The sequence below is a fragment of the Sus scrofa genome, chromosome 16, assembly GCF_054392235.1.
Source record: "Sus scrofa isolate SSC_HxYL_T2T_F1_AM1 chromosome 16, Sscrofa_HxYL_maternal_Yorkshire_Landrace_v2.0, whole genome shotgun sequence".
Classification (NCBI taxonomy): domain Eukaryota; kingdom Metazoa; phylum Chordata; class Mammalia; order Artiodactyla; family Suidae; genus Sus; species Sus scrofa.
In genome coordinates, this window is record NC_139398.1 from 50809869 (window position 1) to 50834045 (window position 24177).

General features: G+C 37.7%; 1 protein-coding gene and 1 long non-coding RNA gene across 25 annotated transcripts in view; one reads left to right on the top strand and one right to left on the bottom strand.

Annotated features, from left to right (window-relative positions):
• The window catches only part of PDE4D (phosphodiesterase 4D), a 1507422-nt gene that overhangs the window by 974548 nt on the left and 508697 nt on the right, over positions 1-24177 (bottom strand). The window lies entirely within an intron of this gene.
• LOC146395568 (uncharacterized) overlaps positions 1-24177 on the top strand; it is a 311450-nt gene that overhangs the window by 72086 nt on the left and 215187 nt on the right. The gene's annotated exons all lie outside the window — the stretch shown is intronic.

Genomic DNA, 24177 nt, shown 5'->3' on the forward strand with positions numbered 1-24177 from the left:
TATAATTCCTTTTCAGAGATGTTTACTATGTAAGACCCATATTTTATATTTTGTAGATGATATATTTCTCAGGTGTATTGGCCTATGTCAGTCAAGCAATCTTTTGTTGGCTTGTGCTTACAATTTGCTGCCAAGGGGATAATTTAAATGCAAATTAGAAGCCATCCAAAAACAACTTTATTTTGTTGTTATATGAGGCTAATCGAAGTAGTCAGTCATTTTCCAGAATAAAAATGTCCTTTAAATAAGAGAAGAGGCACAGATACTTCAACTGATACCAATTTTATATATTTTTTGCAAATGTCATCCCATTTTGTTCTCATCAATTAACAGACTCTAACAGGGTATTGTGTAAAGTCATTTTTATAAAAATAATAGTCCTCAAATTGTTAAAGCAATAATCTGTGGCAGATTAATAACAGACCTTGGTGTTGTGTGACAACGCATTATTTTGAATGGGCAAGGGTTTTAGTTAATGGTGCTAATTTTTAACAATGACTTCTGACTTTAGGTGACCATTGTTAAGGCAGATTTTCCCCCATGATTACAATATTCCTAGGAGAGATACTTTATTTTTGTTAAAGGTGCATTACCTCTTTAAAGCCAAAAGGCTGATAAGATCTTGCAATGAAGATATAATTTCCTTTTATTTTTTCATTTTCAATGGTTTTTATTTTTTAGATTATAGCTGGTTTACAGTGTTCTGTCAATTTTCTACTGTACAGCAAGGTGACCCAGTCACACATACATGAATACATTCTTTTTTCTCATATTATCATGATCCATATAAGTGACTAAACATAGTTTCCAATACTATACAGCAGGATCTCATTGCTTATCCATTCCAAAGGCAATAGTTTGCATCTCTTAACCCCAAAGTCCCAATCCATCCCACTCTATCCTCCTCCCCCTTGGCAATCACAAGTCTGTTCTCCAAGTCCATGATTTTCTGTTCTGTGGAAAGGTTTATTTGTGCCATATGGTAGATTCCAGTTATAAGTGATATCATATAGTATTTGTCTTTCTCTTTATGACTTATTTCACTCAGTATGAGAGTCTCTAGTTCCATCCATGTTGCTGCAAATGGCATTATGTTTCCTTTTTTATGGCTGAGTAGTATTCCATTGTGTATACATATACCAATCTTCTTAATCCAATCATGTGTCCATGGACATCTAGGTTGTTTCCATGTCTTGGCTATTGTGAATAGTGCTGCAATGAACATGTGGGTACATGTGTCTTTTTCAAGCAAAGTTTTGTCTGGATATATGCCCAAGAGAGGGCTTGCTGGGTCATATGGTAGTTCTATATATAGTTTTCTAAGATACCTCCATACTGTTCTCCACAGCGGTTGTACCAATTGACATTCAACCAACAGTGCAGGAGTGTTCCCTTTCCTCCACACACTCTCTAGCATTTGTTACTTGTTGACTTGTTAATGACAACCATTCTGAATGGTGTGAGGTGGTACCTCATGGTAGTTTTGATTTGCATTTCTCTAATAATCAGGGATGTTGAGCATTTTTTCATGTGCTTGTTGGCCCTCTGTACCTCTTCCTTGGAAAAATGTCTATTCAGGTCTTTTGCCCTTTTTTTCAATTGGGTTGTTGGCTTTTTTGCTGTTGAGTTGTATAAATTGTTTGTATATTTTACAGATTAAGCCCTTTGTTGCAACATTTGAAACTATTTTCTTCCATGATATAAGTTGTCTTTTTTTTTTTTTTTAAGGTTTCCACTGCTGTGCAAAAGCTTGTCAGTTTGATCAGGTCCCATTGGTTTATTTTTGCTTTTATTTCTGTTGCTTTGAGAGACTTACCTGAGAAAATATTTGTAAGGTTGATATCAGAGAATGTTTTGCCTATATTCTTTGCTAGGAGTTTAATTGTACCTTGTTTTAAATTTAAGCTTTTAAGCCATTTTGAGTTTATTTTTGTGCATGGTGTGAGGGTGTGTTGCAGTTTCATTGATTTATATGCAGCTGTCCAATTTTCCCAGCAACACTTACTGAAAAGACTGTCTTTTCCCCATTTTATGTTCTTGCCTCCTTTGTTGAAGATTAATTGATGCTGTAGGTGTCTGGGTTTATTTCTGGGTTCTTGATTCTGTTACATTGGTCTGTCTGTCTGTTTTGGTACCAGTACCACACTGTCTTGATGACTGAGGCTTTGTAATATTGCCTGAAGTCTGAGAGAGTTATGCCTCCTGCTTGGTTTTTGTTCTTCAGGATTGCTTTGGCAATTCTGAGTCTTTTGCTGTTCCATATATATTTTTGGATTGTTTGCTCTAGTTCTGTGAAAAAGTCATAGGTAATTTGATAGGGATTGCATTGAATCTGTAGATTGCTTTGGGTAGTATGGCCATTTTTATGATATTAATTTTTCCAACCAAGGGTGAAATTTTAAAAGGTATTATGTTTTTGTATTCCTTTTATAAAGTTTCATTGTTAGTATACAGAAATGCAACTGATTTCTCAATGTTAATCTTATATCCTGCTACTTTGCTGAATTTGTTGATCAGTTCAAGTAGTTTTGGGGTTAAGTCCTTAGGGTTTTCTAAATATAGTATCATGGCTTCTGCATACAGTGACAACTTTACCTCTTCCCTTCCAATTTTGATACATTTTATTTCTTTTGTTTGTCTGATTACTGTGGCTAGGAATTCCAATACTATGTTGAATAACAGTGGTGAGAGTGGGCCTCCTTGTCTTGTTCCAGATTTTAGTGGAAGGCTTTCAGCTTTTTTCCACTGAATATTATATTTGCTGTGGGTTTGTCATAAATGGTTTTTCTTATGTTAAGGTATATTCCCTCTATACCGACTTTGGTAAGAGTTTTGATCATGAATGGATGTTGAACTTTGTCAAATGCTTTTTCTGCCTCTATTGAGATGATCATGTGGTTTTTGACTTTTCTTTTGTTAATGTGGTGAATGATATTGATTTATTTGCATATATTGAACCATCCTTGTGATCCTGGGATGAATCTCACTTAGTCGTGGTGTATGATCTTTTTCATATGCTGTTGGAGTTGGTTGGCTAAAATTTTATTGAGAATTTTTGCATCTATATTCATCAAAGTTATTGGCTGATAGTTTTCTTTTTTCATGGTATCTTTGTCTGGCTTTGGTATTTGGGAGATGGTGGCTTCATAGAATGTCTTTGAGTGTGTTCCTTCTTCAACCTTTTGGAAAAGTTGAAGGAGGATGGGTACAAGTTCCTCTTTGTATGTTTGGTAGAATTCACTGGTGAAGCCATCTGGTCCTGGGCCTTTATTTGTAGGAAGTGTTTTTATGACATATTCATTTCTAGTGATGGGTCTGTTCAACTGATCTGTTTCTTCTTGATTCAGTTTTGGCAGGCTGTAAGTCTCTAGAAAGTTGTCCATTTCTTCTAAGTTGTTAAATTTGTTGGCATACAATTGTTCATAGTATTCTCTCATGGTTTTTTTTTTTATTATTGCTGCAGTATCCATTGTGATTTCTACCTTTTCACGTCTTATTTTGTTTATTTGGGGTTTTTCTCTCCTCTTCTTAATGATTCTGGCCAGAGGTTTGTCAATTTTGTTTAATTTTTCAAGAACCAGCTCTTGGTTTGATTGATTATTTTCTACTGTTTTTTGAATCTCTATCTTATTGATTTCCTCTCTGATTTTTATGATTTCCTTCCTTCTGATGACTTTAGGTTTCATTTGATCTTCTTTTTCTAATCATTTAGTTGTGGGGTAAGCTGTCAATTTAAGATTTTTCTTCTTTTTTGAGGAAGGTCTGTATTACTATGAATTTCCCTCTAAACACTGCTTTTGCAGCATTCCATAGATTTTGAGTGCTTGTGTCTTCATTATCATTTGTCTCAAGTTTTTGTTTGTTTGTTTGTTTGTTTTTTGTGTTTTTACCTTTTCTAGGGCTGCACCCTCAGCATATGGATATTCCTAGGCTAGGGGTCTAATCGGAGCTGTACCTGCTGGCCTATGCCAGAGACACAGCAACATGGGATCCAAGCTACATCTCACAGCACCACTAGATCCTTAACTCACTGAGCGAGGCCAGGGATCGAACACATATCATGGTTCCTAGTCGGATTCTTTAACCACTGAGCCATGGTGGGAACTCCCTCGAGGTGTTTTTAATTTTCTTCTTGATTTCTTCATTGACCCATTGTTTTTTTAGTAACGTTGTTTAGTCTACATGTAGTCAGTTTTTTCTAATTTCTTTTCCTGTGGTTGATTTCTACCTTCATGCTGTTGTAATCAGAGAAGATACCCAAAATAATTTCTATAATCTTAAATTTGTTGAGGTTAGCTTTGTTCCCCAGGATGTGATTGATCCTTGAGAATGTTCCATGTGCACTTGAGAAGAAAGTAAATTCTGATTTTTTTTGGATGTAGTGTCCTGAAAATGTCAATTAAGTCTAACTTTTCTATTGTGTCCTTTAGGATCTCTGTTGCCTAATTGATTTTCTGTCTAGAGGATCTGTCCATTGATGTGAGTGGGGTGTTAAAGTCTACTATGATTGTATTCCCACCAATTTCTCCTTTTATATCTGTTAGTATTTGTTGTAGGTATCTGGGTGCTTCTATATTAGGGGCATATATACTGATGATTGTAATATCCTCTTCTTGAATGGATCCTTTTACCAATAAATACTGTCCTTCTTTGTCTTTCTTTATGGCCTTCATTTTAGTCTATTTTGTCTGATATGAATACTGCAACTAGTGCTTTCCTGTCTTGTCCACTGGCATGAAATATTTTGTCCTATCCCCTCACTTTCAATCTATATGTGTCCTTTGCCCTAAGGTGAGTCTCTTGTAGACAGCAGATTGTAGGTTTTTGCTTTTTTATCCAATCTGCCACTCTGTGTCTTTTGATTGGAGCATTCTGTCCATTGACATTTAAGGCAATTATTGATAGATTCGTATTTATTGCCATTTTCTCTTTTTTTCGTTTCTTTTTTTGGTTGGATTATCTCCATTTATTTTATGCTAGAGTACCTTTCTTTTTAGTTTTCATGACTGTAATGTTTGATTTTGATTTGTGGTTGCTCTGTTTTTTAAGTATTTTAACTCCTTCCCGTATCTGTTTGCTTTAGCCTGATAGTCATATAGGCTTAAACACATTATTAAAATAAAAAAGAATCTATATTTTCTTACTTTCCTTCCCCATATTCTATGATTTTGAAGTCCTTTAACATCTTCATGTTTAGATCCATATGCTGGCTTACCTAAGTGATTGCTTTCCAATTGTGGTTTCCCCATCCTATTTCTTCTTATTTCTTCTTTTTTTTTTTTATAAGCCCTTTTGGTATTTCTTTTAGAATGGTTTTAGTATTGTTGTACTCTTTTAGGTTTTGTTTGTTGGAGAAATTCTTTATTTCCCCATCTATTTTAAATGATATTCTTGCTGGATAGAGTATTCTAGGTTGAAACTCAGAACTTTAGATATATCTTGCCACTCCCTTCTGGCCTGTAGTGTTTCTGTAAAGAAATCAACTGATAGCCTTATGGGGGTTCCCTTATAATTAACACTTTGCTTTTCTCTTGCGGCCCTTAGAATCCTCTCCTTACCTTTACTTTTGCCATTTTTATTATATGTCTTGGTGTGGTCCTATTTGGGTTCAAATTGTTTGGGGCCCTCTGTGCTTCCTGTATCTTGATATCAGTTTCCTTTAGATTTGGAAAGTTTTCAGACATAATTTCTTGTGGGAATGTAAGCTGGTACAACAACTATGGAGAACAGTATGGAAGTACCTTAGAAAACTAAACACAGAACTACCATATGACCCAGAAATCCCATTCTTGGGCATGTATCTGGACAAAACTTTCCTCGAAAAAGACACATGCACCTGCATGTTCATTGCAGCACTTTTCACAATAGCCAAGACATGGAAACAACCCAAATGTTCATCAACAAATATATTTTCAATCCCCTTTGCTTTTTCTTCTTCTGGAATTCCTATTATGTGTATATTTGCCTGCTTTATATTATCCCACAGATATCTTATAGTGCTTTCATGTTTTTTCATTTGGTTTTCTGTCTGCTGTCCTGATTGTGTGATTTCCATTATTCTATCTTCCAAGTGACTAATTCATTCCTTGGCATTATTCATTCGGCTATTTAGTGATTTTAGCTCAATTTGCATCTCTGCAAATGAATTTTCTAATTTGTATATGTTCCTCCTCATATTTTCTAGTTATTTTCTAAAAGAATCTGCATTACTGTTCATATCTGCTCTTAATTCATTGATATGCAGCCTTAATTCCTTCAATATTTTCACTACCTCCCTTTTGAACTCAGTGTCTATCAGACTACAGGTCTGTTTCATTGTTTGCTGCTTCATGTGAATTCTGTTCTTTTAATTGGGAATGGTTCCTAAGCTGCTTCATCTTGCTTATGTCTTCCTTTTTCTCTGAGTTTAGGGAAGCTAAACCATAGTCTTGGAGGGCTATTTCTATGCAAGAGTGCCCCTTGGTATTTTGTGGGAGGTTACTATTTATTTTTGGCATGAGAGTATGAATATTTGCTATCTTTCTTCGGTGTTATCCCCAGGGTGCTGAGTGTTTTTCCAGGGAGAAGGAGGCAATAGGTAGGGCTAGTAGTCAGTGCCTGGTTGCTGGGCTCTTAACAGCAGCAAGGATCTGCAGGAAGGTAGTGCAGGCTACTCCTAGTTGCAGGGCCCTGGGAAATGGTAGGCAGATTTACAAGGTGCCCAGAGCATTGGCAGTGGCAGCAGCAGGGTGTGTGAGGTCCCAGGGGAGTGAGAGCTACAAGAGGTAGTTTTCAATTGCAATATCCTCCTCTGAGGTGATTGGAGCTACAAGTGGTGCCTGTTTAGGGACCCCTAGTGGTAGCGGGCCATGCCCACCTCTGGAGTCAGTGATAACTGTGGTGGTTTGCCCCTGCCACCTGCAGACCATTCAAGAAGCACTCCGTCTCACTTAGCCCACACAGGAGGTGCTGCACAGGCTACTTCTTGTTGCAGGATCCTGGGAAGTTACAGAGATCAAGCATGTGGGCTCTGCCCGGAGCATTCAGCAGTAGTAGCAACAGGGCTGGAGTGCTCCCAGGGGTGTGAGCACCAACAGGTGGTGTTCGGTCATAATGCCCTCCTCTGTGGTACCCTTGAGGTGACTGGGGTCACAAGTGGTGCCTGTTCATGGACCCCTAGTGGTGGAGGGCCATGCCCACCAACGGAGTCAGAAATAACCACAATGGTTTGCCCCCACCACCTGCAGACCATGCAAGAAGCACCCCGTTCCACTTAGCCCACACAGGAGGTGCTGCACCAGCTGCTCCTAGTTGTAGGGGTTTGGGAGAGGACAGTGATCAAGCATCTGGGTGATGCCCAGAGTGTTTGGTAGTAGCAGCTGCAGAGTGGGTGTGTTCCCAGAAGGGTGAGAGCAACAAAGTGTGGTGCTTGGCTGCAGTGCCTTTTTTTTTTTTTGCCAACCCCTGAGCTGACTGGCGTTGCAGGAGCCCACTCACAGACCCCCAGTGGTGGCAGGCCACACTTCCCTCTGGCCTCTGAGCTGATCACCAAGATTCGTCCCTGCTGCTACCTGTGAAGAGGCACCATGTAACCCTTAGCCCCACGTTGCCCTTAGCCCACCCAAGAGGTTCCTAGTCACCCATAACCTGCACCAGAGATGCCCCACCCTCTGAGAGTCTATGTTCATGGCAGATTCCTATGGTGGTCCTCCCCTTCTCCTCTCACTCTCCCCAACAATGGTGCCTTGCTTCTCTTGAAGGGCCAGACCTTCTCCCCAGTTCCCTCTGCTATGGCATTCTACCCCCCAGCCCATAGCACACTGCTCCCATGCCCGTGGCACACTGCTCCTTTGCCCCTTAGGCTGCTCCCACACAGCCAACCCCAGTCCTCTCCCTAGGACTGACCTCCAAAGCCTAAGTCTCAGCGCCCAGCCCCCACCCAAGTGTCTCAGGCTATGGTGTCCTGGCCAGTGGTTCAGATGATCTGTGCAGCCCTCACTCTACTTTGCCCTCCTCAGTCCAGTTGCTGCACTTTTCTTGGCAACTTTGAGGTCCTTCCATCTAGGCTGATCTCCCCATTGGTTAGTTGACTTCCCAGGATGTGGATTACTTTTCTCTTTCACAACTCCCTCTCAGGAATGCTAGTCCATCCTGATTCCTTTCCTCTGTCTCTTTTTCTTTTGTTCTACCCAGTTATGTCAAGGGTGTCCTTTTGGAGGTTTAAGTTCTTCTGCCAGCATTCGGTAGATGTTCTATGAGAGTCATTTTACACGTAGATGTGTTTTTTTGATGTTTGTGGGAGAAGGTGAGCGTGACGTCTTACTCCTCCACCATCTTGATCTGCCTCCTGAAGACATAATTTCCTAATTAGCAAATTAGGCTCCAGGTGTTGGAGATCTTTATGGAGTATTGACCCAGTTTTCTCAGGATTTCAAATGCCCCAGGAACCCTCATCACTTTGAATCTCTTTCATATCAATAATAGCTCCTTTGGCCTTATACTCAGAAGCTCATGTCTGAATAGTTCAGATAATTGTAGATTTCAGCATATCCTTCTTTAAAAAGAAGGGAGTCACTTCAGACAGCTATCAGAGAAAGTCCAGGTGTTCTCAAAGGAAGAATGTTGATGCCAGACCTCTTTCAAAACTATTCCAATTGCATTTTTTTTTGTTAAGCAACCAGATTTTCCTCAGCTATAAGAAATAGTACTTGATATGCAATTAATATTCTGAAGAATTTGGAAAATTCAAATACCCATCCATTTCTCCTCACATTTGCACCATTAACATTGAAACAAATCCTTAAGTTAATTAAAATGATCCCAATTTCATGAAGAATGGCCTTATTACATCCTTTCCATTTGACTAGAAGAGACACCCTGAAAATAAGTATTATTCTAGGAGGGAAAGTGGGGGGAAATAACATATTTTGAAGCATGCAATTATAATTGAGGTGAAAAAGCTGTGAATATAGTTAAGATAGTATATTAAGGTAGGACGAGGAAACCAAGAAGAAAAGAAGTACACTGAAGGGTTTCTGAGACTGTCGAGGGAACACACCTGTGTCCTCTTTGCCAGGAGTCGACCCTGCAGACTGATGATAAGGTTTTGGAAATGATCTGTCTCTGAAGTACTTCTGAAGTAGATCATACACGTACACGCATATGCACATGCACACACTCGCACACACACACTACAACAAAGATAAATGACTTCTAAAGTGCAAGGACAGTGATAAAAAAGTTTAATCCACAGTTTCTCATATTTTTCCTCACAATTGTTTTCAAAAAATATCTCAGGAACAACTCTGATAAATTTAGCACTAGATGTAAGGAAGAATTAGATAGAGGAATGTTCCCATATTCTAAGGGAAGCCTTTCTCGGTGGACTAACAACAATCAGAGCTCATTTTCCTTCAGGGAAAACTTTGAAAAGAGAGAGACAGACAAAGAGAAAGAGAGAGATAGACACACACACAGAGAGGAATTAAAATAATTAGTACTTATAGAGGAAGAATATTCTCCAGAGAGGAAAGACATGCAGTTTGTAATTTCATGCACTTAATTAATTGCAGTGCAAACCACTCTCATTAGGCATCCATTTTAAGCCTACCAGCTCGAACAGCCAAAAGGGAATAATTACAGTGAAGCCCTGTCCCTGTCTCCTTATTGAGAGCTTCACAAACTTGGTTGGGAACATCTCCAGAGACTCTTCTCTCCATCACCCTCCTTTTGGTTACCCTTTTATGTAAAAGGAATGCAATTAAATGAAAACTCAATTTTTCCTTTTTGTCCCTCCCTGATCTTACTACTGATTTTACAGTTAAAATTCTGGAAAAGTCAGAGCATCTCCTGTACTTTGGTTTCAAGAGTAGTGAAGCTTCATAACACATTTATTAAAGTCTATGTATCTGTCAGAGAACAGAAATCAGCACTAATGCACTTAAGCAGGAAAAGGAGTTCATCAAAAGAATGTAAAATACACATCAGAATGACAGGAACTTGAAGAACCAGATTTGAACAGGATCTAGTGGAGACAAGGAGAAGCCAGGAGGGAACCACACAATCAACTCTGCCTCAGATACTGCTGCTCAGCACTTGGGCACATCCCAGCCTTGGTCACAGTGTCAGCAGCCACAACCCCCAGGCCACTAACTCCACTCAAGAGTGGTGCATGTGATGATGGGTCTAAGGCTGTCCCTTCAAGACTCAAGTCCTGGCTGGAGCATCAGACAGACCACACTGAGGTCTAACTGCCAGAGAGATATGCAGAGGGGTATCCGTCCCCTCTAGCTTCCCTGGTGGAAGGCTGAGCTCTCTCTTTTAACCACCCTGAGATCTCTCTAAACAAAAGAAGCCAACCAAGTAAACCATTTTCAACTCCAGGACCTTATCTTCCTTGAGCACTCACCCTTGACCAACTCCAGGTATATTCTCAAGCAGTGGGGTGACAATAAGTTTAAAAAGAGCATACAAGGGGTTCCTGCTGTGACACACAGTGAGTTAGGAATCTGACGTTAGCAGTTCGGTTCTCTGTGGAAGCGTGGGTTTTAATCCCCAGCCCAGCTGTGGTGTAGCTGTGGTTTCAGCTGCCATGTGGGTGCAGCTGTGGCTTGGCTTGCAATCCCTGGACCCGGAACTTCCACGTGTCTCAACTGTGGTGAAAATAATAAATAAATAAAAGAGAGAGAGAGTATACAGGGCACCTGTCTCATTGCAATGTCTGGCTGAATGAGTATCAAAACTAGTGTCTTAGTCCATTTAGGCTGCTATAATAGAATACCTTAAATTGTGTGGCTTATACACAAGAGAAATTCATTTCTCACAGTTGTTGAATCTGGGAAGTACAAGGTCAAGGGCTGGCACATTTGGTGTCTGGTTAATGCCCACTTCCTGGTTCATAGGTGGCCGTCTCACTGTGCCCTCATATGGTCAAAGTGGTGAGGGATCATGGCGGTTTCTTTATAAGGACACTAATCCTGTTCAGTGAGTCTTTCTCCTTCATGACTGACTAATCACCTCCCAATGGCCCCCCTTCCTAATACCATTCCCTTAAAGGTTAGGATTTCAGCATGTGAATTTGGGGGTTACATAAACATTCAGACCATAGCACCTAAGCTCATTTACAAAGATGGTAAGGACTAAAACCAAAATACTTTCTTGTCCCAGTGCTAAACAATTTTGTGTCAAAGCTTAAGCACTTGCTTTAGTGTCAAACAAATCCTGGGACTAAGCAAAAATAACTTATATGCTTGATCCATGGAGTGTTTGCTTTTGGAATTTAAGACTATAAACCCAACTACAAGTTTACTTATCAAGACTAACAGTTTGCTCATTAAAACTCTTGATGACCCTCACTTCATTCTAAGACCCCATTAATCCAAAGATACTAGGTCCTTAAATCCTCCTCAATCTCAACCATTTTCTACTTAACAAGACCAAGTTATACATCCCTATAAATAACCTTTCTTTACTTCCCTCTTCTAAAATAGTTCTAAGTTTAAAAGCAACATTCTCCTTCATTTCAGTGAGACATGCTTAGTTTTTGCTTGATCAGTATGTTCTGCTGGTGATCTTTTGGGGGAGTCTACTACCATCAGAGTCTGGTTACACCAAATGACCAGGAGAACTCTAAAATTCCCAAGTATCCCTCCCTTCATATTTGCCAGGAATTTCTGTTGAATTACATGTGAGAAATGAAATACCATGTATTTTATTTTTATCTGTTCATAAATATACTTCCAGCACTTAAAACAGTATCTATCACATACTGAAGCTCTATAGATGCTTTGATGAATGAAACTACAGGTAAATCATGCATGCAATATTGATGTAATTGTACTGATTGGACAAACACATATTTTCATTAATAGAAATCAAAATGAGAGGGAAAAAGCAAGCACAATCTTGTTGTTCCAAAAAATCTAATTATTTTCATATTGCTTTCCAGTTCTTAGACATATGCAGGCACATATTTTTCAGCACCGTAATTTAAGCATGGACATATACTTATGTATTTTGCTTTTCTTCCCCAAAGTTCCCGAGATCTTCCATGTTACCATATAATCGTCATAATGATCATCTTAATGACTAGATAATGGTCCATGAGTGTGATATTTTATTATTATACTTCACTATTTTGCTACTGCAAATGGAAAGCTTTCACTTATAGGACAATTTTATAGACATACTTAATAAACTTAAAATCATTAGCCTTGGAGTTCCCATCGTAGTGCAGTGGAAACAAATCTGACTAGGAACCATGAGGTTTCGGGTTCAATCCCTGGCCTCATTCAGTGGGTTAAGGATCTGGTGTTGCTGTGAGCTGTGGTGTAGGTCACAGACACGGCTCAGATCTGGTGCTGCTGTGGCTGTGGCATAAGCTGGCAGCTAGAGCTCCAGTTAGACCTCTGGCCAAGGAACCTCCATGTACCTCAGGTACATCCCTAAAAAAAATAAAATAAACAAAATAAAATCATTAGCCCTCATCTCAGTTTTTCCAGTGGACACTGAACAGAACATACTAGAAATTATAAACCAAAGAAAGGTGAAGTTTCTATCTAGTCTTTATTTGTTGTAAATCTGAAAATCTATCAATCTTTACATTTCTTCTTAAAACAAATGAAGCCATCTCTGTTTGGGTCTCTGTGGAATATAGTTAATACCCTTTGCTGACATGTTGTAAACATGATACACATCACAGTTGCTAAATTCTAGTCACTGATACTATTTCAGATGTGAGGATTAAAACAAATAAAAGGTCATAGAAGAGACCAGAAGAGGAAATTGTGTTTGCAGAGGCATTACATCAAGGTTTTGAGTCCCAGGACTTAGCCATGAATTTCTGTCAAATAGTTGAGAATTAAAATTAACATGAGCACAGTTTGCTATAAGATAAAGTTTGCAAATCATATATTATACTCAAGTTGAGAGGAAAACCATAGGTACATGCCTTAGTTTTCTTTTGCTAAAGTCACATTTAGTAGCCTCATTTACTGAAGAAAGTTTTCTACAAGTAGAATTTGTCCACATAAAATTCAATTTTATTCTAGATTTTGCTGCTATAGTTGGCAGCATGATGAACTGGAGTAATGTCTGAATCCCAGAAATAGTATTTAAGAATATTTAAGAAAAACAGTAAGATCACGATAATTTCTAAGGAAGAAAATTTCCAAAAGAAAAACCCCAATGCTAATTAACACCTAAGTTGTTATTACAGCTGGCAAAATAATTAAATATTTTAAAAAGTTTAAGAAAATGATACTCTCATGGAAAAGATAATGCTCATTAAAAAAATCAGATCCTTCCCCATATTCCACAATCTATAATAAATCTAGGACACAGTTGAGCAGCTTGAAAGATGCAAAATTTCCTAAACACCAGAAGGTGCTGCTCTTTCCAGTAGATGATGAAAGTACCAGGAACAATAAGGCTACCATTGTGGACCTATGTATTTGGGCCAGGATAACTACTATGGCCTTTCTCAAAGACTTACTAGGCTTCACTTCCTTCCTCCATGAATCTGTCAGATGATGACAGAATCAATTCTTGAAAATGTTTTCGAATTCAGCTCTAATAATTGTACCTCAAAAAACCACATGAGATAGATTGTTCCTCTTCAGTTCCTTATCCCCATATTGCCCTATGATTTCTCTTCTCTGTCCAAAGCCCCACTCTTGTGTGTGTGTGTGTATTTTATTATTTTATTAAAATTACAGTTGATTTACAATGTTAATTTCTGCTATATAGCAAAGTGGACCAGTTATACACATATATACATTTTTTTCTCATATTATCTTCTGTCATGTTCTATCAGAAGTGATTGGATATAGTTCTCTGTGATATACAAAAGAACTTCACTGCTCATCCATTCTAAATGTAATAGTATGAATCTACTAACCCCAAACTCCCAGTCCATCCTACTCCTCCATCCTACTCCCTCCCCCTTAGCAACCACAAGCCTGCTCTCCATGTCCATGCATTTGTTTCTGTTCTGTAGATATGTTCATCTGTGCCACATTTTAGATTCCACATATAAGTGATATCATATGATATTTGCCCTTCTCTTTCTGACTTACTTCACTTAGTATGAGAATCTCTAGCTGTCTTCATTTGCTGCAAATGGCATTATTTTGTTCTTTTTTTTTTTAAAATGCAAAGTCCCACTCTTGTTATTCTGAATTTCTTAGTTAGGTCTTCTGGAATCCTCTTTTTCCATGGAAAAACAGATTTCCTTCATCCTCATCTTGCCTCTGAACCATCATCCCACATTCTGCCTCCTTTCAAACATGACTCTTTGCTGAGGACATCATGCCCCTGCAGTGAACGAGAACTGCTCTTGTTCTCAATGCACTGAGCCTCTTCCTAAGATGGGCTGGTGCTCTCCTGGTCATTCACATTAACTTACGTATCATAACGCCTCCACCCTCTTGTGAAACCTCTCCTTTTGCAGGCATGTCAATCAACTCTACTTCATCACTGACTTCTGTTAGTCTCGCTGGTCACTATGTCCCATGTATTGAAAGCTGTCCACTTTTTAAGACTTTGACATCTTGAGTCCTGCTTCTATCCTGTGTGACTACAGCACTGATGTAGAAGAGTCACTTCATGCCCAGATCTCTCAATCCTTCAGCTATCTCTTTTCCACTGTAGTCACCCTCTTCCCCGGCCACCCTATAATATCTTAAAAACACTTTAAATGAACTTCAGAACTTAAATTTGAAGTCTTAAACATCCTATCCTTCAAATATAACCTCCTAAACTTTCAGCTTGTTATTCTAATTTCACTCCTTTGACATCACAAAGCCCTCGAAACGTCTCTATATCTGTACCTTCTAATATTCACTCAGTTCCACACCCAGCTTAAATGCCACAATTCATTGCTTCTTTCACCATATTGCAAAACCCTCAAATCCCTTTCCCAATTTTTCTTATGTTGCACCCTCACTTTCCAATTTTGGATCAATTGAACTATTTGTTTCTTGGTGCCTATACATTGGCTGCTCAGCACTACTGGAGAAGATTCCAAACCCTCACACATGAAAAATTAATGATAATGATGATCAACAGGACCTTCAACACGGACTATTGGTGCTGAACAGTTTTAGTGATCTGAATGCACAATCCTGCTTTCTCTTGCCATTAGACTTTGCTAATCTCTCCACTTGATACCATGTCCCTTTGGTCTCAGCTTAGATTGTCAGTTTCACATAAGCCTAAGCTAATTTGCTCCCATATGCTATCCTGCATTACTCTGAATGTCCTCAGCACATTATATCTAACAAACAGGGTTGTATAGTTGTCTGTTTTCTTGTTTGGATGCCCAACTGAATTCTAAACTCTATAAAAGAAGTAACGGTGTTGGTCTTGTTGAGCCTCCCATCTCCAGGTCATAGCTCAGTATGGTTGGATGCATGCATAAATATATGACTAATACATGACTGAGTAGATGAACATATTCATCAATACAACTTGCAGTTATTCTTTTATATTTACAAAATCTAACGATTCTGTAATATGTGTGTTAATATATAACATAAAGAAAATCTCAATTAAGTGATATCAGAAAAATAAGAAAGCAAAGGCATATGTGAATTGGGGCACAGGACAGTTAGTGGAAGAGAAAAGAAAGAGAACACACTTAAAACATACGACCCCCCCAAAATTGGAAAGTTCCAGAAAGTCAATTGTGAAGTATGTAGATATATTTTTGGATTCTAAAATGCATATTCTAAATTTTATTTACACATTTTAAATTATGTGTTTTAAATTCATAGCTTGTGTATACTAAAGTTTTTAGTTTCTATGTATACCCTCCACATAACAAGGTGTGTGTGTGTGTGTGTGTGTGTGTGTGTGTGTGTGTGTTTATTATGACATTAAGCATTACTCACATTTTTCTAGGAGTCATGTTGGAGTAAAAGTCAGAACACGCTAGGATAAAGCCCATTTGGAAATGCGGGCAAAGGCTTCAAATTTCCCAGGCTCAGAGCCACCAACTTTACAACTCTTAGGTAAAAGATGCTAATCCAATAAATAAAGTTAATCCAGAAATGTTAAATAAATGACATCAAACAACAAAATGGCATACTATTTTGATTTATTCCACAGATATTTGGAATAGGACTAACAATGCCTGGCTTCATCTAATTCCTTCTGAGTGGACAGAAGATTCTAAATCAAGGAGATAAATAGGTACAGTAAATGATGCCTAAATCCTAATTGTTAGGAAAAATTCTAACCAATTAGCCAGGATTTTCAGCAAAACCACCACCAACAAAATACTATGTTTAATACAAGAGATCACATATTTTCCCCAACGGTTCCTTTTCACATACAGTTTCATTTTAAAGAAATCTTTTTTTCCAGTTTGTGGTATTGATTCTTGGGGGGGAAAGAATTCTCATCTTTTCCTGAATTTTAGCTGAACACATTTTTCTTATTTAGATGTCTTGACCTTATACACTTTGGCCAATATTAAGTGTACATGAGTGTATACATTTATGTAGCACTTAACAATTAAATAAAGACCATTCAGTCAGTGGCTTTCACCTACTTGTTTCCCCCCTCAAAAATCATATTGCAAGACAGAAGAACATAACTTTGAAAGAACTGTAAATTCTCCTTAAATGCTTCAGTGATTACATAAGGATGGGTTATGTAAGGATGGTCAGACAGGGTAGTGTTTGTGGAAAAGCAACTATCTGAAGAGCTGAAAAATGATGATTCTTGGGTAGAAATAATTAAAGTGCTTTTATTCAGTTCTGCACTCTGCCTGCCACAGTATTGTGTTCTCCAATCACTTTTCATGGTAAAATAAATGCTTCACCCAGGTTCATTTTTAGCAAATATAGGATCTCTAACCAATTAATACTATCAAACAAGTAGGGTTGGCATAAGAAAGGTTTGGAAACAGAGCAGGTGCTCTGGCACGGTAAATGCACAAGTCACCACTCTCGTTAGTGTTTTTATGAACATGGGAAACTGTAGGTAGAAACCTTTGATGATAAAAGGGAACACTCCCCAGTATGTGTTACTTTACAGACATACAAATAGAGAGTAAAATACTGTGCTATGGTATCAGTCCTTTTGGGTAACCTTAATTCAGATGCCAGAGAGCACAACAAGAATGATAATGTACTACGGTAGTCTGAAAAAAAAAATCAGAGTTTTGATAATTATCATATTCTTTAACTGTATTATCATTCATTCTTTTTTGGGGGAAATTTAGGGCATGACAGATATCATAAAACATTCAGAGATTCTCTTATGTTTGAGGGAAAACCCATCAGCATTGTTTAGTTATTCATTTTAGATTAGATTTGATTCGAGATGTCATTTATCAAGATGTTATATAGTAAAAATAGTGTTTCCTCACTCAGAGTCTAATTTTAATCTCAAAAGTCAAAAATTTCACAGCAAAATTAAAACAGTTCAATTAAATCAGAGTAAATGCTTTAGAAACAAGTCGATATGTTTTGTGGAGATTCTGAGAAGTGTTGACAAAAATGTGCCAATAAATTGCATTAAAAAAATCAAAGACAAAGGAATCCAGTTTTTTAAAATATAGCATGTATCTTTATGATTACTTCAAGTATTGCTTCCCTATTTCTTCATAGTGATTATTTAAAAAAAAATCCAGCTCAAGAATGCTGTATTTCTAAGGGATATTTTACTGTCACAATTATGTGTACCCATTTTCAATTTTGGAAAGCTTTGCCTACTGAGTTACAGATCTTCCACGTAACTTTCAGAAAGAACTGAGATAACTCTTGAAACTTAAGCACATATCCAATATGAAAGTGGAAGTCTCATGGGTATATCACTAAATAGAACTCTTTAGCTTTGTATATCCTCATAGTCCAAATACTTCAAAACTAAAATGCCCATGGTCAATACCTTCTTAAGCTAAAAAGATGGAATTTGAAAAATTAGATATGTCAACTTGAACTAGGCTTCTGATTTTGATTTTCTTCATTTTATTTTGTTTGGATTTTTGATTCAGTAACAAAAGGTTGAAAATTACCTTTTTTATGTTCACGCTGATGTACTGTGCGTACTCATGAACACTGGAAGATGAGTGGTGCATTAAAGAATCCAATGTCTAACTGGCTTCTGGGACTGACTTCTCTGTGAATGGCACATAACTCAAGGAAATATTTCTGGAAGATCCTTATAATATGAAGCCTGACTTGACTAAAATAATCTTTCCCCCTATGTTGAGGGGTTTATTTTATTTCCCAGAGGGACCATTTCTTCCTTTAACGTCTTTTCATTTTCCTTGTTTTTATAGGATACAGTTATACAAATGCACACAGTGTACTTCTTCAGACAGGTAAAAGAGCACTGGTGATGAGAAAATGTTTGTAATATTCTCCACCCACATGCATCTTTGAATATACATCCATCTGGAGGTGTGTCATCATGTCACAAGGGGACACCTTACTCCTTGGCTCTCATTTTATTATAGCTGATGCACCAGTAAAACACAGAAAGATTTAGTACCAACTCCCATCACTCTCCCACTGCTCCTACAATTTCCCACCTGTGCGCAAGAAATGTTCCACGCGTGGCAAGCTAAGTCCTCCGCACAGTATCTGGGGGATGACCCAGGGGAAGTCAGCCAGTGCCAGGGTTGGGGCCAAGGATGGTTTCTAATTTCTCCTGAGGATTCTGACTAGAGAACTATGCTCAAGTCATCAAGGAATGTTACAGAAATGAAACAGGGAGGAGACAAAGAATGAAGAGGACCTCTGATCTCATTCCAAATATAATTGTTTGTTGTGGCTCAGCAGAAATGAATCTGACCAGTATCCATGAGGATGCAGGTTTGATCCCTGGTTTCACTCAGTGGGTTAAGGATCTGGTGTTGCCATGAGCTGTGGTGTAGGCTGTAGATGTAGATCGGATCCCGCGTTGCTGTGGTTGTGGCATAGGACAGAAGCTACAGCTCTGTTTTAACCGCTAGCCTGGGAACTTCCATATGCCATGAGTGTGGCCATAAAAAGACAAAAAACAAACAAACAAACAAACAAAAAAAAATAACTACAATTAAAAAAAACCCAAAAACATAATTGAACAACCCTTGAAAGCAGGGCATGATTGTGGACAGATGCTGTAAACAAGACATAGACTTCCTAACACAAATGTGTCAGGTCTACAACAATCTTAACTTTCTAAAGGGGGAACAAATGTCTAGTTGACTCCTAAATCTGCTAGAAGATCTATATCTATCCTAAGAGTTATTAACAGAGGATTTTTAAGGCCAACTCCAATAAGGAAACTATCAAAACAAATAGGATTTGTTCCAATAGTTTCCCAAATAAATGTGGCAGTAGCAGTAGTTGTTATACAGTAAGTACCTATAATATGCCAAAACAATACCAAGTATTTTATCTTCACAATAAAACCATGATATTAGTATTCCCACTAATTTTATTTTTGCCCTTTGAGAAATTAGAAACTTGGAGTGGTTAAGGAAATTTCCCAAGGTCAGATAGCCAGTAATTTTATTCTCGACTTTTTTTTTTTATGCCCTTTTAATGCCTGGATGTCCTATTTTCTGCCATTCAAAAATCAAGAGATCAACTATTCTTTCCTCTAAGTAAAATTGCCCTGCAGGTTAAGTGCCATTCTTGTTACCTGCTTTGTCCTTATCAAGCTGCATTCATTTTCCTCTTTCCATTTTCTTCTCCATCCTGCACACTTCACTCTTCTCCTTGTCACTGGTTTTCCCTTTTATTTGCCCATCCTCCTTTCTCACTGTCTCTCTCTTTTTAAGGGCCTCACCTGTAGCAAATGGAAGTTCCCAGGCTAGGGGTTGAATCAGAGCTTCAGCAGCCTAGCCACTGCCAGTCACAGCCACTCCAGATCCAAGCCACATCTGTGACCTACAGCACAGCTCATGGCAATGCCGGATTCTTAACCCACTGAGCAGGACCAGGGATTGAACCCACAACCTCATGGATACTACTTGGGTTAGTTGGGTTAGTTACCACTGAGCCACAATGGGAACTCTTCCTTTTGCTTTTCTCCTACCTATACCATCTCACTTATCCTTGTTTCCCTGACATTTCATCATGACACTTTTACACACACACACACACACACACACACACACACACACACACACACTTTAGGGATCCTTAGTGTTACCACAATATTAAAAGTAAGGAGAAAGTAAAAATGCAAGCCATGATGTGAGAGAAAATAGTTCTTTACAATGCATAAATCTAACAAAAGGCTCATGTTTAGAATACATATTAACACCCCTCAGAAATCAGTATGTTAAAAAAAAGGCTAAATTACTTAAATGAACATAGCATAAAAGAAGATATCCAGAGAGTCAATAAGCATATTAGAAGCTAAACCATATTTCTACTCATCAGGGTAATATGAATTAAAACCACAGTAAGACATTACTGCACTTTCTCCAGAATGGTTAAAAATGAAAAGACTGCGAATACTAAGTGTTGGTGAGAATGCAGAACAAATGGAACTCCTCTACAGTGATAATGGGAGAATAAAATAATATATCACTTCAGAAAATTGTGGGCAGTAAAAAAGTAAACATATGCTTACCTTTGACTCAGAAATTCTACTCTTAGGACTATAACCAAGAGAAACAGTTGCATATATTCATAAAAAATATGGTATAAAAATGTGCATAGCAAATTTATTTATAATAATACAAAAATAGAAATACCCCAATGGACATCACTGAAAGCACATAGGTAAATAAATTATTGTATATTCATGCAATGGAATACCACACTACAATAAAAAATAAACTATTCAAACATACATAAATACAATGAATATAAACAAATTTTTTAGTGATAGAAGCCAGACATAGAGAGTATTTACTATATGATCCTGATTATACAATGCATAAGAAGAAGGAAAACTAATCTTTAGGGATAGAATATAGGAAATTACATGATGATTATGTGAGTATACAAATATATAAAAATGAATCAAGATGCACACTTAAGATACGTGTATTTTACTGTAATGTAAATTATACATTACAAAAAGGTTTTAAAAAAGTAAATGGATAGAAAACTATACAGGATAGAAATGTGGAAAGCTATGACCTTCCAAATTCTTGCCAAGTTCCTAACATTTCAAGTCATTAATAGATGTCTTTCTTACTTCAATAAGAATCAACAAACAGCCATGAAGCCTATGTGAACCTATCCTATAGGGAAAACCAAATAAGCGGTGGGTGAATTCAAGATTGTGGGCATTCCAGGTCTTACAGTTCTGTTTTGCGATCATGGAAAGTTTTGAAAAGTTGCTAAATCACAACACATACAAGCTCACGCCTTAGGCATGTCCAAAGAGAATTGTTAAATAGTGTACATTTGAACACAGTCATATTACTGATTTCAAAACAAAACAAAACAAAACCTCAAAGTAGAATTGTAAAAGTATTAATTTTACAACGTCCTCTTGAACTCAGGCTCTTGACCCAGTACTTCATGAGGAAGTTAATAGCTGCCACTCACAGAATTCGTTTTTGCAGGCCAATGGTCCCTCAAGAAACCACAACACAGCTTTCTAAAGAAATACCCACCTTGTGATACTTGACACAACAGGTGTCTGATACGCAAGAAGAAAGAGCAAAAATAAAGTAATTCCCAAGGGCATGAAAAGTCTCCTTTCCTATCAAAGATTTACAATTGCCAATGTCTTAGGGTAGGTTGACCCCAGGTCCTACTGACTTTTAATGATGGGGAATTGGGCTGTGGAAAACCTCACTAACATAGTTCAAATTTCCCATTAGCCCTTTCTAATAGTTGTGAAGGAATCTGGTGCTCTTGGGTAGTAGGACTGGCTACAGAAGGTCACCCCTAACTTTACCTTCTGCTTCCATTCCAAAGCTTAGATATTCCAGAAAATTATACTCCTGATTTTAATACTTCTCAAATACTCAATTCACAAATTATTCTTGCTTCAAAAGGTAATAAGAATCCTTTAGCACCTCCTTAGCCTGTGTTTCTAGTTGTTGGGCCACACTTGCCCATGGTTTTTCCTGGCTGCCTTCTGGTACAGACAAGTCTCCTTTATTTTATCTCTCTAAAAGAAAAATTCTTTCCTCCAAAGTATTGACTGCATTTGTAAATGGTAAGCACTTTTTTGCTTATACTTGATTCCTAGATTCTTGTTTAAAAAGGAAACAAACTCTAAACTAACAAATGTCATAGCATACAAACAATTCTGAATCTCTAAATTTTTTGGCACTTGGAAACAATTTATTTGCTTTTAGCAGCACAATCAAATGTAATTGAATAAGCTTAGCTTTTTACCTGAGATTTTTAATAATGCCCATTGCCCAACTACTCAGAGACATTACATATACCGCATTATTTTCTTTTAAGGGTATAGATTATAACACCAGCTTTGAAAAGAAGTTATCCTTAGCCATGAAATTTTTTGAGACACTGAAGTTAATTGAATACATCGCAGGCTTAAATTAGTTCATTTTAATTTTAATTGTAATTATAATCCCTTCCTCCTCAAATGCAGAGAAAGCAAGACAATGATGCTAAGATAAACCTGCTGTGCAGAAAAAAAAAAAGAGTTCATATTAGGCCTGAAACTGTTGTCATTAGAAAAGGCTGCTGGAAAGATCAACTCTTAGCTGGCACCTGGGAACTTGGATTTCAGGAGGGTTCCCACATTCTCTGGCTGGTAAGGGTGGCTCTCAGTGCCCAAACCAGTTGTGCAAAAAAATATCATTTATGCTGAGCAACTGCTTTCCTTCTGGAAATCTGGAGTTTAGGTACATGGTAGGCAGAGGGTGCCTCAGTGACCAGCCACCAATAAAAATTTTGAGCACTGAATGCATTTTTTAAATTCTTTATTCTTAAATTGTTTTTTAAATTGTGATAAGAACATTTAACATGAGATCTACCCTCTTGAAAAATGTTCAAATGCACAATATAGTATTGTCAACTATAACCAAAATATTGTACAACCGATCTCAGGAGCTCATTCATTTTGTGTAATTGAAACTATACTTCTGATGAATAGCAATTCCCCATTTCCCTACCCCCAGTCCCTGGAAACCTCCATTCTACTCTACCCCTGTGAGTTGGACTCTTGTAGATGCCTCACATAAGTGCTGAGACTTTAAGAGTCTTCCCTGGTAGAAGTCTTTCCTGGCAAATATATTTCATATGTTGTCACAAATCTTTACTGGAGGAATTAAATGCACCCTGTCTGACTCCACTGGGAGAAGGAACTCTTGAAAACTTGTATCTAATGTCCTCCAGATTTTGCCCATGTGCCTTTCTCTTTGCCAATTTTTCTGTGTATTTTCTTGCTGTAATAAATCCCAGCCATGAATATGACTATTTACTGAATTCTGGAAGCTCTCCTAGCATATTACTGAACCCAGGGGTGGCCTTGGTGACCTCTGGCACACCTGGCAAGTGAATTCTGCCCTATATATAGATGAAGTGATATTGACACTGAAGGAGGGAAATTGGACTTTGAGACAGTGTATTTCAAAGAAAGCTCAGATGAAGCTGCTATATAAAACTCCACCTGCTTTATTGCATCTGATCAATAGGTGTACAATCTTCCTCATACACATGGTTCATCCAAAAACAAAACAAAACAAACCCAAGCACATAATGTATTTCCTCTTTTCATTGCTTCTAAGTAAAAATTTGTTGTCTTCTTATTTACCTACTTGTGATTTCTTGTAACTCTTAATAGCATAGGTGCTTTAGACTGGTCTGTAACAATTCAAACAGCTAAATTCAGTATCTTAGATGATAATTACAAGTGAAATTTTTTTCTGGCCACAACTTTCCAAATAATTTTAGGAAAATCCAAAAGGCACCTTTTCTAGATATGTCCTCAACTTGGCAGAGAGTGAGGAAGAATCACTTTGCAGCATAACAAATTGCTTTGTTCTTGTAACTTAGTAAATGCTCAAGAGTCTGCCTGAGCATGGGGCCACTGGCTTCCTCCTCTCTTCTTAAAAATGTCATTGGCCAAAAGAACACTTAAGGAATGTGCCCACTACCCTCACTTTCTTTGACAGTATTTCACCTGGTGATTTGCTACTAAAGAGTAACAACTCCATTGGTAACCAGCAGAAAGAGAATAAAAACACAAATACTCTGCAAAGTATAAAATACAAATGTCACATGAATATGTCTGATTCTTCTGTATGTACTAATTGCA